The 19,046-nt window shown below is 45.5% G+C and overlaps 1 long non-coding RNA gene across 1 annotated transcript in view; it reads right to left on the bottom strand.

Moving 5' to 3' along the window:
* Positions 1-15,721, bottom strand: part of LOC137377888 (uncharacterized) — a 40,626-nt gene extending 24,905 nt beyond the window's left edge. The window contains exon 1 of the long non-coding RNA XR_010976505.1: positions 15,627-15,721. This is a non-coding gene — a long non-coding RNA (uncharacterized lncRNA). The remainder of the gene's footprint in view (positions 1-15,626) is intronic.
* Positions 15,722-19,046: the final 3,325 nt, after the last annotated feature.

Genomic DNA, 19,046 nt, shown 5'->3' with positions numbered 1-19,046 from the left:
GCTTTCATTTTAATATCACTGAAGACTTTGCCTCTCCAGGAAGGTGACAAGCTGAGTCCAATGAGAAGTGGCAGCCACCCAATACTGTGGTGAAGGTCACCACTGCACTGAATTTCTACACCTCAGGATCATTCCAGTGCTCCACTGGAGATATATGTGGGATCTCCCAGTCTGTGGCTCATCGCTGTATCAAAGATGATCACCAATACAACCTTCAAGAGTGCCAGTACATGCACGTTCATACTGATGCAGACAGCCAGCATGAGGGGGCTGTAGGGGCCATTGCTGGATTCCCCCAGGTGCAGGGTGTAATCAACTGCATGCATGTGGCCATCAAGGCTCCCAAGACCAGGCCTTCATCAACAGGAAGGGCTTCCACTTGCTCAGTGTGCACCTGATCTGTGACCACTACAAACGCTTCCTGCAGGTGTGTGTACTGTTCCTGGGAAGCAGCCACGACACCTACGTGCTAAGGCAGTCTCAAATACCAGACCTTTTCAGACCCCCGTGCACCTTCAAGGTTGGATACTGGGTGACAAGGGTTACCCATTGTAGACATGGCTACGGACACCTATGAGGAATCCCAGCACTGATAGAGAAGAAGTACAACACCTACCACAGCACAACTCAAGCAGCCATCGAGCAGGCCATGGGACTTCCAAAGATGCGGTTCAGATGCTGAGATCAATCCCTTCAGTGTGCTCCAGCAAGACTCTGGTTTTTCGTTGTGGTGTGTTGTGCTCTGCACAACCTGGTGTTATAGGAGAACACAATTGTACTGTAAGGATATCATGCAGTACGACACTTCCTCCAATAATGAGGAGATGGAGAAAGATGACCAAGCGCCGGATATTGAAGAACCCCAAGACCACAGGCAAGGCGCCTTGAGATAAGAGCAGGCAGGCTCGGGATGTGTTAACATAGGCACAGTTCACATGATCCTTAGTGACAGATCCAGGCAATTCAAAAAAGCTTCAGCACTCTTCAGCCCTATTGCTGCCTCCTTCTCTGATCTGGTGAGTCACCTGAATGCAGTAATGGGGAGTGCCTGGACCTCATCCCTTCCATCAAACCCTTTGATGATTCCAGGTTACTCCTGAATTCCCAGCGGCCCATAAGAAATGTTAGGAGACCTCATGCTTTGCCACAACATACATTTATTGGCAGACAAAAAAAATTGCAAGGTTACATGCTTCAAATAAACATTAACAGAAACTTTTTCCCCGGGTGGAGCAAAGCGTTACAAGGGGTCATAAATTTAAGGTGAAGGGTGGGAGATATAAGGGGGATGTCAGGGGAAGGTTCTTTACCCAGAGAGTGGTCGAGGCATGGAATGCCTTGCCCGGGGAAGTTGTTGAGTCAGAAACTTTAGGGACTTTCAAAAGGCTTTTGGATAGGTATATGGATAAAGGAGAATGATGGGGTATAGATTAAATTGTCCTTGACAGAGGACAAAGGATCGGCACAACATTGTGGGCCGAAGGGCCTGTTCTGTGCTGTATGTTCTATGTTCTATGTAACCCAGAATGCAGCTAGGTGCTCTTCTTAAATCTCTTACGTGTGCTCCTACGTGGTGCTCCCCCTGTGCCATCAGCTGAGGTGGAGGCAGGCTGCTGACCTTGCTGCCCCATGGCTTAGGATGGCCTTGATAATCATCCTATGGCTGCCTGAAGCCTGGATGGCCCCAGCATATTGAGGGCCGCCTGCACAGGTGCAGAGGCCTCCTCTGTTGTTGCAGCTAAGTGAGGCACTTGTGTCATTCTCAGAGGAGCCAAGGGCAACAATCCATTCTAGGAGTGAGCTGAGAGGAGCTCCCCGATGCATCGGCCAGCTGCTCCTTTGCCCTTTCACAGCACACCTGTACCTCACCTGAGAAGTGAAAGGATCTGGCAGTGGGCCTCACCCCTCACCCCACCTCTTGCTCAGCCTTTGCTGCACAAAGCTCATGGAGTTAGCAATGCCATGCATGTTCACACACAGCTCCGGCATCTACTGAGTGGTTTACTGGATATGGCTCTCCATGAGGGACGCTAATTTCTCAATAGAGGAAACCAAACACGCACATGCCAGACACAATATAGCACTCATGGCCTGGATGGACCCGTCCATCATCCGTACCAGGGTGCACATAGCCTGGGGAAGCTCAGACAGATGTTTTCACACTGCAGTTCCAGCATCTACCACCTTGCAGATGACTCCAGAGGCATGTTATTAGCCTGTGGCTCAGCATCACTGGGCCCTCTCACACTCCTCCAAGTATCAGTGGCCTCTGTGGTCACAGCCTCCATCACACGCTTGAGCACATCTATGGTGTGCTCACCAGATTGTGGTCCCAGATCTACTCACAAACAGATACGCACTGACACACTGACATGAGAGTATATGCACTATTGAAGGGTGTGGGGGAACAATGCGACGGTGCATCCACTGAGACATCCACCTCCTCGTCAGAGGTGAGCGGCTGCCCCCTGTTCTCAGGAGCTGTCTGCTCTTGCCTTTGACCTGCATGAGAGAGATTAATTGGAGGGTGATGCACATTCCATCACTCCGTTCAGACTATTCCTAGTGTGAAGTTCCATGTGACCTGTGGTGGACACATAAGCACTTTGCCTCATTCACCAGAGGATATCCTGTGCCCATCCATGTGGAAGCTCACTCTCATATCTCCACTCCTGTCTCACTATCTGTGATGGAACAGCCCTCAAGCTATCCTCCACCTTCTAGTGCCTCCTCCTCCATGGGGGTCAGGATTGAGGGGAATGGGGGGGCCACTGCTAGTCTTTACCCTTTCCTTTGCATTGTGGGCAGTCTTCTCCTGCAAACACATACATGAGCATTGTTAATCACCCAACAAAGACAGTCAATGCCTGTGCTGGTGGCTGCCTGACTGTCCATGATAGTGCCACTGAAATGCGTCCTGCATGCAGCCACTCAGAAGCGGCAATGCAGGAGTCAATTCTGATGGACTGGGGCCATTCACCGAAATGCTGCCTGCCCCATTGCCAGTGACAGGGTTGGCATTCTTTTTCGAGCAAGCTCAGCCTCATGCACATCCACCTGCCAGTCCCCTGAAGAAAGCAATGTATGGTACACCCCTTGGTAGATTGCATGAAGTAATTTACTTGCTTGCGATACTGCAGCCAGGTTCTAGGGACAATCTGAAGTTTGCTGACCTCCTTTGCGAGCAGGTCTCCTCCTCCTGTCCTGGGGGAAGAGGACCTCCCACCTTGCCCGAGCAACCTGGAGGAGAACCATCGCCAAATGATGATGCCACCTGGGATCTTACCTCTGCCATTCTTTCACAGGCCTTCCACTCAGGCTTCTTTATGGCTAAACCAATTTAAAAGAATGCTGGTGGCCCTTTAAATATAGCACCAGCACTTCCAGCTGAGTGATCTCACGTGCCACTGATGCCTTACTGGACACCTCTTCTGCCAATTGACTTTGCCGAAAATTTCAGCCCAATGAATTTATATGATGCCCTTCCTGACATCAGCTTTAAAGTAGAGTTTGCCCAGTTTTGATCTGGATGTATTTGTCCTACTGCCGTACTTTAACTTGAAGTAATGCTTCAGATTTGTCTTCCTAAATATTGGGAAGATCAAAGCCATTGTCTTCGGCTCCTGCCACAAGCTCTATTCCCTAGCCACCAACTCCATCCCTCACCCTGGTAACTGTTTGAAGCTGAACCAGGCTCTTTGCAAGCTTAGTGTCATATTTGACCCAGAGATCAGCTTCTGACCATGAATCCAGTCCATCACCAAGACCACCTACTTCCACCTCCATATCATCACCTGTCTCGGTCACAGCCTCAGCTCATCTGACCGAGCCCGAAAGGACAGAGCTGCTAGACTGGGTCTGCAGCAGGTGGAGAGAACCAACGAGAGAAAAACATACTTGACCTAGTCCTCTTAAATCTGCCTGTCGTAGATGCATCTGTCCATGACAGCATTGGTCGAAGTGACCACCGTACAGTCCTTGTTGAGACGAAGTTCCATCTTCACATTGAGGATACCATCCATCGTGTTGTGTGGGACTACCACCGTGCTAAATGGAATAGATTTTGAACAGATCTAGCAACTCAAAACTGGGCATCCATGGAGGTGCTGTGGGCCATCAGCAGCAGAACTGTACTCAACCACAATCTGTAACCTCATGGCCCAGCATATCCCCCACTATTACCACCATTACCAACAAGCTGGGGGATCAACTCTGGTTCAATGAAGTGTGCAGGAGGGCATGCCAGGAGCAGCACCAGGCATAACTCAAAATGAGGTGCCAGACTGGTGAAGCTATAACCCAGGACTACTTGTGTGCCAAAAGCGTAAGCAGCATGCAATAGACAGAGCTAAGCGATCCCACAACCAAGTCCTGTCACATCCAGCCATGAATAGTGGTGGACAATTAAACAACTAAATGGAGGAGGTGGCTCCACAAATATCCCCATCCTCAATAATGGGGGAGCCCAGCACATCAGTGCGAAAGATAAGGCTGAAGCATTTGCAACAACCTTCAGCCAAAAGTGCCAAGTGGATGATCCATCTCAGCCTCCCCCTGAAGTTCCCAGCATCATTGATGCCAGTCTTCAGCCAATTCGATTCACTCCACATGATAAAGAAATGACTGAAGGCACTGGATACTGCAAAGCCTATGGGCCCTGACAACATTCCAGAAATAGTACTGAAGACCTGTGCTCTATAACTTGTCATGCCCCTAGCCAAGCTATTCCAGTACAGCTACAAAACTGGCATCTACCCAGCAATGTGGAAATTGCCCAGGTATGTCCTGTACACAAAAAACAGGACAAATCCAACCCAGCCAATCACAGCTCCATCAGCCTACACTCGATCAGTAAAGTGACGGAAGGGATCATCAACAGTGCTATCAAGCAGCACATGCTTAGCAATAATCGGCTCAGTGACGCTCAGTTTGGATTCCACCAGGGCCACTCAGCTACTGACCTCATTACAGCCTTGGTTCAAACATGGACAAAAGAGCTGAACTCAAGAGGTGAGGTGAGTGTGACTGCCCTTGACTCAAGGCAGCATTTGACCAAGTATGCTATCAAGGAGCAAAACTGGAGTCAATGGGCATCGGGGGACAACTCTGCTGGTTGCAGACATACTTAGCACAAAGGAAGATGGTTGTGGTTGTTGGTGGTCAATCATCTCAGCTCCAGGATATCACTGCAGGAGTTCCTCAAGGTCATGGTCTTCAACTACTTCATCAATGATCTTCCTTCAATCATAAGATCAGAAGTGGGGATGTTCGCTGATGATTGCACAATGTTCAGCACTATTTGTGACTCCTCAGATACTGAAGCAGTCCGTGCAGAAATGCAGCAAGATCTGGACAACATCCAGGCTTGTACCGATAAGTGGCAAGTAACATTCACGCCACACAAGTGCCAGGCAGTGACTATATTCAACAAGATAGAATCTAACCATCTCCCTTTCAACAGCATGATGATTGCTGAACTCCAACAATCAACATCCTGGGGGTTACCATTGACCAGAAATTGAACTGGAGTAGCCACATAAATACCATGCCTACAACAGCAGGTCAGAGGCTAGGAATCCTGTGGTGATTAACTCACCTCCTGATTCCCCAAAGCCTGTCCACCATCTACAAAGGACAAGTCAAGAGTGTGATGGAATACTCTCCACTTGCCTGGATGGGTGCAGATCCAACAACACTCAAGAAACTCGACACCATCCAGGACAAAGCAGCCCGCTTGATTGGCACCCCATCTGCAAACATTCTCTCCCTCTACCACTGACGCACAGTAGCGGCAGTGACTACCATCTACAAGATGCACTGCAGCAATGCACCAAGGCTCCTTAAACAGCACCTTCCAAACATGCAACCTCTACCACCTAAGGAGGACAAGGGTAGCAGATGCATGGGAACACCACCACTATCAAGTTCCCCTCCAAGACACACACCATTGGAACATCACTGTTCCTTCACTGTCGCTGGATCAAAATCCTGGAACTCCCTTCCTAACAGCACTGTGGGCATACGTACCCCACATGGACTGCAGCTGTTCAAGAAGGTGGCTCACCACCTTCTCAACGGCAGTTAGGGATGGGCAATAAATGCTGTCCTAGCCTGCAATGCCCACATCCCATGAACAAATAAAAAATAATCTGCTGCTGAAACCCTCATCCATGGCTTTGTTACCTCAAGACTTGACTATTCCTGTTCTCTCCTGGCCAGCCCCCCCCTAATAAGCATCTTATGTCTGATTTTATGGTGAAGTTTAAAGTGGAAAATATGGAAAACCTACTACTAGAAACAAATAACCAAAAAGACACTGGATTAATAATAGAGGGTATATTCCCTGGAAATACTGAAAGTAGTTAAGGAGATAACAAAGACACTAACTATAATTTTTCAAAACATTTTGGGAATATGAATTGTGCCAAAAGACTGGAGGAAAGCCATTATTACAACCCTGTTCAAAAAAGGTCGAAATGACACAACAGGAAATTATAGGCCTCTTTGTCCTGCCTTGATTGTTGCACAAGTGTAAAGTGAGATTGAATGCAAAGAGGTTGAGTGTTGTATAATCCCCATTCCAATCAATCCCCGTTCTTCTGACTCCAATCTGACAATTGAAATCATTCTACTTTAGTTTCCTAAAATTCATGCAAATGAAGAAGGCTGCTTGGTTCTTCTCAACACATCTTGCCAATAAAAAAAAAACTTAGTCCTCCCATTTCAGCATTCAACTGTCCTTTAAATGATTCAAAGATTGCTTTGCCGTCAGTCCTCTACTCAGAAGTCCACCTCATGTGTGAAGAACAAATTCTTCTTCCTATTTTATCTGAAGCATCAATTTTTAAAATGATTTCTCAATTACTCTATGTATTCTTAAACTCAACTGTCTGACAGTGGAACTGCCTGGAATGCACTTTGATATCAGGTTATTGCCGAATGAAAGGTTCTCATGGCAACCACCAATCGGAATGTGCCATTGAAACTAGCCAGCTCACATGCCTAAGGAATCTGACAGTCATCAATAAGTTACAACTTGCTTTCCTCTTTAACTGCATTTATCCAGCAAATTCTACTCATCTTCTCCATTATGTGTCTCACGAGCATGAAGGAAGTGATTTTCATTTTGCAGCTGTAAAACTAGGATGTAGAAATAATAGTTGCGTCACTATAAATGTCCTGTTTTTGTTTGTACGCAGGTGAATAAACGAATTGCTAATGCGCAAGATTTTTCTCAAATTCCTTGCATAGTTTGTGTTGTATAAAAAAAAAATGAAATCTTTGCTGCAGCTGTTGACAAAGCTGACATTATTTTTAATTTCCTGTGCTTGGTAAGGAAATTAAACAGTTACTCCTATGCATCTGACACTGGAGATTAAGCGGTACTGACCTTGATGTTTTCATAATGACTGACAGATCTTTCCTTTACAAGTTTCTGATAGCAAGCCAACAACAGCCTGGCACCAAATGCCATCAAAAAAATTTTATACATCTTAAAACATTGTTGAAAAAATTAGTTAAGAAATGTTCAGTTTAAATTGCAAACCTGCCATGGTGCCAGTATTACAGCTAACTCTGCCAGATCTGCACGTGTCAATACTAGGGATCATGTTACCACACAGGTACTAGTATCAGTATCAGTGCCAGTATTGGTATAATGCTACCAGATCTGAATCTATATCATTATTTGGGTAACTAGTAATCAACAGTAGTTGTATAATATCTGTACCAGCAACATTATTATATTGATGATAGTACTGGGGAAATTGTGAAAGACCTCCACCTATGCAGTTGTAATGATACGGATACCAGACATGTGCTGACAGTTGGAAAAGGTGATCTAATTTTTCAAGGATATGAAAGAAATGAAGAATATTGATCTAAACAGTATTGTTCACTCTGGGGAAAATTTCAAGTACACAGATAAAAATTAGGAAATCTGGATAAAAAAGTAGTCAGATGGAATTTACTTACCCCAAACAACTTATGGAATAAGTTACCAGGCAAGCGGGATGAGCTCAGCACTGCTAATGCCAGATCTCCACCCCGAACTGCAGGTACATGGGGAGACAGTAGTTTTGTCTGTCCATTGGAAACTTGATGTATGAAAAGGAGTTTTGGCTCGCAGGATGGCATCATCCGCTAGAATTCAGTGTTCTAACTGCCTCTGCCGCAAATGAATGGCAAGATACTAGCGTTTTAGGACGGAGCGGTGTACCTAGGGAGCGCAGGAGTTTTCAGTTCAGAGTCCTGACCTGGAACACCACAAAGAATAAATGGTAACCCAAGTGAAACTGGCCCTCTTATAAAAATGAGCTGACATCTGACATGTATAGTACTTGCATACTGTTAATTGAATACTATTTAGCCCTCTGATGGGGGCAAGCATATTGGAGTAATTGCACCCCAGGGGTCCTCTGACATTGGCCCGGATTTTGCGGTTGTAATTCCGGCAAAACTGTCAGTGTTCGCCATCATCACCGTGTTAGAGGTCTAGATGGAGCAGAATTTGTAAGGAGCATCCAGGAGGGTTTTCTAGAGCAGTATGTAAATAGTCCAACTCGGGAAGGGGCCATACTGGACCTGGTGTTGGGGAATGAGCCTGGCCAGGTGGTTGAAGTTTCAGTAGGGGACTACTTTGGGAATAGTGATCACAATTCCGTAAGTTTTAGAATACTCATGGACAAAGACGAGAGTGGTCCTAAAGAAAGAGTGCTAAATTGGGGGAAGGCCAGTGGCGCAGTGGTTAGCACCGCAGCCTCACAGCTCCAGCGACCCAGGTTCAATTCTGGGTACTGCCTGTGTGGAGTTTGCAAGTTCTCCCTGTGTCTGTGTGGGTTTTCTCTGGGTGCTCTGGTTTCCTCCCACAAGCCAAAAGACTTGCAGGTTGGTAGGTAAATTGGCCATTATAAATTGCCACTAGCATAGGTAGGTGGTAGGGAAATATAGGGACAGGTGGGGATGTTTGGTAGGAATATGGGATTAGTGTAGGATTAGTATAAATGGGTGGTTGATGGTCGGCACAGACTCGGTGGGCCGAAGGGCCTGTTTCAGTGCTGTATCTCTAAACTAATACCAAAATTCGGCAGGAGCTGGGGAATGTAGATTGGGAGCAGCTGTTTGAAGATAAATCCACATTTGATATGTGGGAGGCTTTTAAAGAGAGGTTGATTAGCGTGCAGGAGAGACATGTTCCTGTGAAAATGAGGGATAGAAATGGCAAGATTAGGGAACCATGGATGACAGGTGAAATTGTGAAACTAGCTAAGAGGAAAAAGGAAGCAAACATAAGGTCAAGGCAGCTGAAGAAAGACGAAGCTTTGGAAGAATATCGGTAATGTAGGACCAATCTGAAACGAGGAATTAAGAGGGCTAAAAGGGGTCATGAAATATCTTTAGCAAACAGGGTTAAGGAAAATCCCAAAGCCTTTTATTCATATATAAGGAGCAAGAGGGTAACTAGAGAAAGGATTGGCCCACTCAAGGACAAAGGATGAAAATTATGCGTGGAGTCAGAGAAAATGGGTGAGATTCTAAACGAGTACTTTGCATCGGTATTCAGAGGAGAGGGACATGACAGATGTTGAGGTTAGGGATAGATGTTTGATTACTCTAGGTCAAGTCAGCATAAGGAGGGAGGAAGTGTTGGGTATTCTAAAAGGCACTAAGGTGGACAAGTCCCCAGGTCCAGATGGGATCTATCCCAGGTTACTAAGGGAAGCGAGAGAGGAAATAGCTGGGGCCTTAACAGATATCTTTGCAGCATCCTTAAACACGGGTGAGGTCCCGGAGGACTGGAGAATTGCTAATGTTGTCCCCTTGTTTAAGAAGGGTAGCAGGGATAAGCCAGGTAATTATAGACCAGTGAGCCTGATGTCAGTGGTAGGGAAGCTGCTGGAGAAGATACTGAGGGATAGGATCTATTCCCATTTGGAAGAAAATGGGCTTATCAGTGATAGGCAACATGGTTTGGTGCAGTGAAGGTAATGTTTTACCAACTTAATAGAATTCTTTGAGGAAGTGACAAAGTTGATTGATGAGGGAAGGGCTGTAGATGTCATATACATGGACTTCAGTAAGGCGTTTGATAAGGTTCCCCATGGTAGGTTGATGGAGAAAGTGAAGTCGCATGGGGTCCAGGGTGTACTAGCTAGATGGATAAAGAACTGGCTGGGCAACAGGAGACAGAGAGTAGCAGTGGAAGGGAGTTTCTCAAAATGGAGACGTGTGACCAGTGGTGTTCCACAGGGATCCGTGCTGGGACCACTGTTGTTTGTGATATACATAAATGATTTGGAGGAAAGTATAGGTGGTCTGATTAGCAAGTTTGCAGACGACACCAAGATTGGTGGAGTAGCAGATAGTGAAGGGGACTGTCAGAGAATACAGCAGAATATAGATAGATTGGAGAGTTGGACAGAGAAATGGCAGATGGAGTTCAATGCAAGGTGATGCATTTTGGAAGATCCAATTCAAGAGTGAACTATACAATAAATGGAAAAGTCCTGGGGAAAATTGATGTACAGAGAGATTTGGGTGTTCAGGTCCATTGTTCCCTGAAGGTGGCAACGCAGGTCCATAGAGTGGTCAAGAAGGCATACGGCATGCTTAGCTTCATCGGACGGGGTATTGAGTACAAGAGTTGGCAGGTCATGTTACAGTTGTATAAGACTTTGGTTCGGCCACATTTGGAATACTGCGTGCAGTTCTGGTCGCCACATTACCAAAAGGATGTAGATGCTTTGGAGAGGGTGCAGAAGAGGTTCACCAGGATGTTGCCTGGTATGGAGGGCGCTAGCTATGAAGAGAGGTTGAGTAGATTAGGATTATTTTCATTAGAAAGACAGAGGTTGAGGGGGACCTGATTGAGGTGTACAAAATCATGAGGTCTAGACAGGGTGGATAGCAAGAAGCTTTTCCCCTCCCCCCCCCCCCCCCCAGAGTGGGGGATTCAATTACTAGGGGTCATGAGTTCAAAGAGAGAGGGGAAAAGTTTAGGGGGGATATGCGTGGAAAGTTCTTTACGCAGAGGGTGGTGGGTGCCTGGAACGCGTTGCCAGCGGAGGTGGTAGACACAGGCACGATAGCATCTTCTAAGATGTATCTAGACAGATACATGAATGGGCAGGAAGCAAAGAGATACAGACCCTTAGAAAATAGGAGACATGTTTAGATAGAGGGTCTGGATCGGCGCAGGCTTGGAGGGCCGAAGGGCCTGTTCCTGTGCTGTAATTTTCTTTGTTCTTTTTTCTATATCATTGACCGTATCGGTAACTGGGTAAACATTTAAAATATATGTTGTGACTTGTGGAGAAGTGAAGTGGAACCAGAAAAGACCGTGCACTCCTCCTACCTCAGTTGTAACAATATTAGTGGAATGCCAAATTTCTCCATTATGATTAAAATTCCAGGGGTTTTCAAAATAATGAAATTATTTTTTATAAATGTTTGTTTCACATTTCAGTTTCTACCTTAATCCTGTGCGTATGTCCCAATCTTTATGTTGCTTTCTGTAAAATTTATAAAAAAAGTGAATGATAAAACCTATTTGTTACTTCTTGGTTTGCTGTCTGAGAATTCTTCAATGTTTAATGACACCACTTTTGCTGGATGTGGGAAAAAGTTTTTCCTCATGTCACTTTTGCTTCTTTTACCAACTACCTTAAATCTGTGCCCTCTTGTTCTTGACCCTTTCATGAGTGGGAACAGTTTCTCTCTATCTACACTGTCCAGACCCCTCATGATTTTGAATACCTCCAACAAATCACTTCTCAGCCTTCTCTTCTCCAAGGAAAACAGTCCTAACTTCTCCAATAATAATAAAAAGAAGAAATGCTGGAAATACTCAGCAGGTCTGGCAGCATCTGTGGAGAGAGAAGCACTGACCCGAAACATTAACTCTGCTTCTCCCTCCACAGATGCTGCCAGACCTGCTGAGTATTTCCAGCATTTCTTCTTTTTATTTGAGATTTCCAGCATCCGCAGTATTTTGCTCCCAACTTCTCCAATCTATCTTCATAACTGAAATTCCTCATCCCTGGAACCATTCTCGTGAATCTTTTTTGTACCCTCTCCAATGCCCTCAGGTCTTTCATAAAGTGTGGCATCCAGAATTGGATGCAATACTCCAGCTGAGGCTGAACCAGTGTCTTATACAAGTTCAACATAACTTCCTTGCTCTAGTACTCTATGCCCCTATTAATAAAGCCCAGGATACTGTATGCTTTATGAACTGCTCTCAACCTGTCCTGCCACCTTCAATGACTTATGCACATATACACCCAGGTCCCTCTGCTCCTGCACCCCCTTTAGAATTGCATCCTTTATTCTATATTGTCTCTCCATGTTCTTCCAACCAAAATGAATCACTTCACATTTATCCACATTGAATTTCATCTGCCACCTGTCTGCCTATTCTACCAACTTGTCCATGTCCTTTTGAAGTTCTACACTATCCTCCTCACAGTTCACAATGCTTCAGAACATCTGCAAACTTTGAAATTGTGTCCTGTGCACCAGGGTCTAGGTCATTAATATAGATCAGGAAAAGCAAGGGTCCCAACACTGATCCCTGGGGAACTCCACCACAAACCTTCCTCCAGCCCGAAAAACATCCATTAACCAATACTCTTTGTTTCCTGTCACTCAACCAATTTTGTATCCATGTTGCTACCATCCCTTTTATTCCATGAGCTACAAGTTTGCTCACAAGTCTGCTGTGTGGCACTGTATCAAATGCCTTTTGAAAGTCCATGTACATCACATCAACTGCATTGCCCTCATCAACCCTCGGTCACCCCCTCAAAAACTCCAGCAGGTTAGTTAAACATGATTTTCCTTTAAGACATCCATGCTGGCTTTCCTTAATTAACTCGCATCTGTCCATGTGACCATTGATTTTGTCCTGAATTATTTTTTCTAGAAGTTTTCCCACCACCGAAGTTAAACTGACTGGCCTGTAGTTGCTGGGCTCATCTTTACACCCTTTTTTGAACAAGGGTGTAACGTTTTCAATTCTCCAGTCCTCTGGCACCGCCGAGTCTAAGGAAGACTAAAAAATTATGGTCAGTGCCTCTGCAATTTCCACCCTCATTTCCCTCAGTATCCTTGGATGCATCTTATCCAGCCCCAGTGCTTTATCCACTTTACATACAGACAGCCTATCTAATACTTCCTCTTAATCAATTTTAAGGCCCTCTAGTGTCTGACTTACCTCCCCTTTCAACATCACCTGGGTTGCATCTTCTTCCTCGGTAAAGACAGATGCAAAGTATTAATTTAATACCTCAGCTATGCCCTCTGCCTCCATGTGTAAATCCCCTTTATAGTCCCTAATCAACCCCACTCCTCCTTTTACCACCCTTTTACTATTTATATGCCTGTAGAAAACTTTGGGATTTCCTTTAAGGCTAGCTGTCAGTCTCTTTTCAGACTCTCTCTGCTTCTCTTATTTGCTTTTCCACTTCCCCTCTGGATATTCCATATTTGGCCTGGTTCTCAGTAATATTTTCTACCTGGCATCTGTCATAAGCACACGTTTTCTTCTTTATCTTAATCTCTACCTCTTTTTCATCCAGGGAGCTTTGGATTTGTTTACTCTACTTTTCCCCTTCGAGTGAATGTACCTTGACTGTGCCCGAACTATCTCTTCTGTGAAGGTTCATCTACATCATTGTTCATCTACCAGTTTTCCTGCCAGCTTTTGACTCCAGTTTATACACCCAGCTCCATTCTTACCCCACTGAAGTTGGCCTTCCCCCAGTTAATTATTCCTTCTCTGGATTGCTCTTTGTCCTTTTCCATAGTCAGCCTAACCTTTATGATACAATGATCACTATCCTCTAAATGCTCTCCTACGGACATTTGATCCATTTGGCCCACCTCATTCCCAAGAACCAGGTCTAGCAGTGCCTCCTTTCTCATTGGACTAGCAACATACTGTTGTAGAAAATTTTCCTGAACACACTCTAAGAGCTCTTGCCCCTCACTGCCCTTTACACTACTATCATCCCAGTCTATGTTTGGATAATTAAAGTCCCCCATTCTCACTACCCTATAATTTTTGCACCTCTAATTTCCTTGCAAATTTGTTCCTCCACATCTTTCCCACAAGCTGGTAGCCTATTGACAACTCCGAGCAATGTAACCGCACCTTTTTTGTTCCTTAGCTCCAGCCAAATTGGAGCTGTCCTTGACCCCTCCTTTTTCACCAGCACTGCAATGCTCTCCTTAATCAATACTGCCACCCCTCCCCTTTTTTCCCCCCTTTCCTAAACACCTTGTATCCAGGAATATTTAACACTCAGTCTTATCCTTCTTTGAGCCAGGTCTCTATTATAGCCACAACATTATATTTCCACATGGCAATCTGCACCTACACCTCACCAGTCTTATTAACCACACTCCATGCATTCACATACATGCACATTAACCCTAATTCAGACTTTATTACTTTCTCCCTTACTCTGACCTCACCTGATAACATACTATTCCCTACTCTCATGCTATCTATTTCCCCCAGTATTCTGTGCACCTTGGTATTCCTCTCTAATATTTGCTCCTGGTTCCCACACCCCTGACAAGTTACCAGTTTTGCTTCCCTCCAATCTGATCTCCCTCTCAATCTGATCTCTCCCCCTGACAATTTAGTTTAAACCCTCCCTAACAGCACTAGCAAATCTCTCTGCGGTGATATTCGTCTCAGTCCTGCTAAGATGCAACCCATCCATCTTGTACAGGACCCAACTGCCCTAGAACCGTTCCCAATGTCTCAGAAATTTGATGCCTTCCCTCCCACACCAGTTCTCCAGCCAGGTGTTCAATCGCTCAATTCTCCTATTCTCACTTGCATGTAGGACTGGGAGTAATCTTGAGACTACAGCTTTTGAGGTCCTGCTTTTTAATCTCCTTCCTAGTTCCTTAAAATCTGCTTTCAAGACCTCATCCCCCTTCTTACTTATGCCATTGGTACCAATGTGGGCCATGACCTCTGGCTATTCACCCTCCCCCAGAAGAATGTTCTGCAGCCACTCCATGACATCTTTAACCCTGGCACCAGGGAGGCAACACACAACAGTCACATTTACTGCCACAGAAACACCTCTGTTCCCCTAACTAATGAATCCCCTATCACTACTGGTCATCTACTCCTCTTGCTCCCCTCCTGTGCAGCTGAGCCACCTGTGACACCACAAACTGGGGTCTGCCTGCACTCCTCTGAGGAACCATCACCCTCACCAGTATCAAAAATGGAAAACCAATTAGCAAGTGAGATCATATCAGGGGACTCCTGCACTACCTGCCTGGTTCTCTTGGACTGCCTGGCAGTCACCCATTCCCAATCTGCCTGTATGCTCTTAACCTGTGGTATGACCATCTCCCCAGATGTACTATCCACATAGTCCTCCACCTTGTGGAGGCACAACAGTGACTCCAGCTGCTGCTCTAGTTCCAAAACCCAGTGCTCAAGCTTCTACAGCCAGCAACACTTCCTGCAGATGTGTTTGTCAAGGACACATGGTGTGTCCATGGCTTCCCACATGCCACAGGCTGTACATTCCACTTGGCAGAGCTGCCCTGCCATACCTTAACTTTACAAACTATTTATTAGAAGTAGAATAGCTTACCAGGTACTCAGCAACCAGCTCCTTCCACTGCACCAAAGCAAAAACCCAAATACTGGAGGGTGAAAAAGTAGAAAAAAGGCACATCTCCTCACCACCAAACTCACATCTCTACAGTTTTGGAGGCTGCACCCAGACCTCTGTATTTATACCTTTTGAAGCTAAACCTGCAGCAACTAGATTTGACTGGTCAGCTACTTAACTAATCAGGTACTCTGCAGTGGAGCCTATTAATCCCTGCCTCAGACCATAAGAAACTTACTTTACTTTCTTAACCCTACTTTACCCAGAGAGTAAATCCCAGTTAAATGCTAAAAATAATGAAGATTTTCTTTGTTCTATTTTTATTGCAACATGCAGAAGTGTAAGTTAGATACCCTGGTGTATGTTTTTCTCATCTAATTTTAGCAAGAAAGTAAACATGAGCATAAAGTGGTGTCCTTCATGGCAACTAATATCTTGTTTCGTGCTATTGGCAGTGAACAGGGGAAAATACAGCTAGAGGCACATCAAAATGGTTAACAGAGTAATAAAGTCTGCTTGACAGCATTTTTCATATCAAGCTCAGTAAAATTACTTAAAATTTAATGTTCAGCAATTTCCCTTCGAAAGTGTTTACAAGGTTTGATTGGACCATCAGCACCAAGTAGAGCTGTGATGCCTCGGTAAATGAAGGAAGCGATCCAGACTGACTTTCCACAGGCACATGCCAGGCACAGAGATTGTGGAAGAACATTGGCAGACGCCATGAACAAATTCTCCCATGGGCATGTGCTGAGAGTACAGGAAGCTTGAGTCAATCTGTGGCAATTGCTCCAATTAGACATTGGTTGAAAAATGCTGAATTAACTGCCAATGGTGTGTTTGTGGTTCAAAATTAATTCAGTCACTTTGGGCTGTTCCTCAGGTGCCACTATTGTGTTGTATTGCTGTTAAAAAGTGTTATTTATTTGCTCTACACCATTATAAATATATTATAAAGAATAAAGAATGATGCCATTGATTCTCTAGCCAGCGGAAAAGCCCCTGGGAAGGATAGCATTACCCCTGAAATAATCAAGAGTGCCAAGCCTGTTATACTCTCAGCACTACATGAACTGCTATGCCTGTGCTGGGACGAGGGAGCAGTACCTCAGGACATGCGCGATGCCAATATCATCACCCTCTATAAAAACAAAGGTGACCGAGGTGACTGCAACAACTACCGTGGAATCTCCCTGCTCAGCATAGTGGGGAAAGTCTTTGCTCGAGTCGCTCTAAACAGGCTCCAGAAGCTGGCCGAGCGCGTCTACCCTGAGGCACAGTGTGGCTTTCGTGCAGAGAGATCGACCATTGACATGCTGTTCTCCCTTCGTCAGATACAGGAGAAATGCCGTGAACAACAGATGCCCCTCTACATTGCTTTCATTGATCTCACCAAAGCCTTTGACCTCGTCAGCAGACGTGGTCACTTCAGACTACTAGAAAAGATTGGATGCCCACCAAAACTACTAAGTATCATCACCTCATTCCATGACAATATGAAAGGCACAATTCAACATGGTGGCTCCTCATCAGACCCCTTTCCTATCCCGAGTGGCGTGAAACAGGGCTGTGTTCTCGCACCCACACTTTTTGGGATTTTCTTCTCCCTACTGCTTTCACATGTGTTCAAGTCCTCGGAAGAAGGAATTTTCCTCCACACAAGATCAGGGGGCAGATTGTTCAACCTTGCCCGTCTAAGAGCGAAGTCCAAAGTACGGAAAGTCCTCATCAGGGATCTCCTCTTTGCTGACGATGCTGCTTTAACATCTCACACTGAAGAGTGCCTGCAGAGTCTCATCGACAGGTTTGTGGCTGCCTGCAATGAATTTGGTCTAACCATCAGCCTCAAGAAAATGAACATCATGGGGCAGGACGTCAGAAATGCTCCATCCATCAATATTGGCGACCACGCTCTGGAAGTGGTTCAAGAGTTCACCTACCTAGGCTCAGCTATCACCAGTAACCTGTCTCTCGATGCAGAAATCAACAAGCGCATGGGAAAGGCTTCCACTGCTATGTCCAGACTGGCCAAGAGAGTGTGGGAAAATGGCGCACTGACACAGAACACAAAAGTCCAAGTGTATCAAGCCTGTGTCCTCAGTACCTTGCTCTATGGCAGCGAGGCCTGGACAACGTATGTCAGCCAAGAGCGACGTCTCAATTCATTCCATCTTTGCTGCCTCCGGAGAATACTTGGCATCAGGTGGCAGGACCGTATCTCCAACACAGAAGTCCTCAAGGCGGCCAACATCCCCAGCTTATACACACTACTGAGTCAGCGGCGCTTGAGATGGCTTGGCCATGTGAGCCGCATGGAAGATGGCAGGATCCCCAAAGACACATTGTACAGCGAGCTCGCCACTGGTATCAGACCCATCGGCCGTTGGCCGTCCATGCCTCCGCTTTAAAGACGTCTGCAAACGCGACATGAAATCCTGTGACATTGATCACAAGTCGTGGGAGTCAGTTGCCAGCGTTCACCAGAGCTGGCGGACAGCCATAAAGGCGGGGCTAAAGTGTGGCGAGTCGAAGAGACTGAGCAGTTGGCAGGAAAAAAGACAGAGGCGCAAGGGAAGAGCCAACTGTGTAACAGCCCCGACAATCAAATTTTTCTGCAGCACCTGTGGAAGAGCCTGTCACTCTAGAATTGGCCTTTATAGCCACTCCAGGCGCTGCTCCACACACCACTGACCACCTCCAGGCGCTTACCCATTGTCTCTCGAGACAAGGAGGCCAAAGAGAAGAAAAGAAGAGAACAAAGAATCCTGATTAAATAGAGAATAGACTATTTCAAGGTCTTAAAGAGTCAAGAAAGGACCAACAAAACCACAATAAATCCTAAGTATGTGAACACCTTGATTTGTAGGATTCATAGCAGATAGATTGGAGTGTTAAGCTACACTGGAACTTGATCTGCCAAACACATAAGAGAAGTACCTGTTATCACAGCAACCGTAACTAATTTTTTTTCTCACTAGAAAGTTTTTTGTAATCATTATTAATTTGAGGTTACCAATCTCCTATATAGGTTCAAATCATTAATCTCTAATGCTGTTCAGTGACAATTAAATCTCAGTCTCTCAGTGGTGCATGTTCTGTATAGGGTGAAGTTAGAACCAAAATGTTTAACTAACAAATGAAGAGGAGCAACACAAGTCAGCTTTGACTCCTAGGGTTCAAGAGAAATCTGTCAACAGCATCCATACATATTTCCCACTTTGTCCCACTTCCACTGGCGGAGAATGTGCTACTGACCTCCACTCCTGACACAGGCAGAGTGTCTGAGGTCAGAACGGGGGCCATTTAATTTAAGTGCCATCAGCAGCCCTCATGACAATGGGCAGGAATAGCCAAAAAACCTTTATGAGAGGGCCAAAAAGATCTTTGTGCCAGAATTCT

This window comes from Heterodontus francisci, chromosome 15 (assembly GCF_036365525.1).
Source record: "Heterodontus francisci isolate sHetFra1 chromosome 15, sHetFra1.hap1, whole genome shotgun sequence".
Taxonomy (NCBI): Eukaryota; Metazoa; Chordata; class Chondrichthyes; order Heterodontiformes; family Heterodontidae; genus Heterodontus; species Heterodontus francisci.
This window is presented reverse-complemented; position numbering and strand designations above follow the sequence as displayed.